Source organism: Colobus angolensis, unplaced genomic scaffold (genome assembly GCF_000951035.1).
Source record: "Colobus angolensis palliatus isolate OR3802 unplaced genomic scaffold, Cang.pa_1.0 Scaffold102, whole genome shotgun sequence".
Lineage (NCBI taxonomy): Eukaryota > Metazoa > Chordata > Mammalia > Primates > Cercopithecidae > Colobus > Colobus angolensis.
This window is the reverse complement of record NW_012111142.1, coordinates 7,286,702-7,287,175: the sequence shown is the minus strand read 5'-3', so window position 1 is coordinate 7,287,175 and position 474 is coordinate 7,286,702.

Genomic DNA, 474 nt, shown 5'->3' with positions numbered 1-474 from the left:
CTCCTGACCTCAAGTGATCGGCCTCCCAAAGTGTTGGGATAACATGCGTGAGCCACTGTGCTTGGTTGAGTTAGGTTAAACACACACATACACACACACACACATCCTCCCCCCACCCCACACATAATCAAACTAAAACAAAACATGCCATGTTACGAGGTGATTAACAGGAATTTCATCCTTCATATGTATACATACGCTTAAAATGGATATTTTTACCATCTGTCATAGACTATTAAAATGGGTGCTTTTAAATAACAGAAAAGAGGTGTTGGCCCTGCTGTTCACAAGTGAAGGGTGGAAGGAAATGCACATTTTTCATCCTCACTTCCTGTGAGATTTGTTCATGGAAGTGGCAGTACATGGAGGAAGAGGATGGACTTTGGAGTCAGAAGATGAGAGGGTTTGAACCAGTTCTGCCATTGAGAAGTGAGTAGTGCTGGACCCACATTGACTAATATTTTTGAGCTTCAG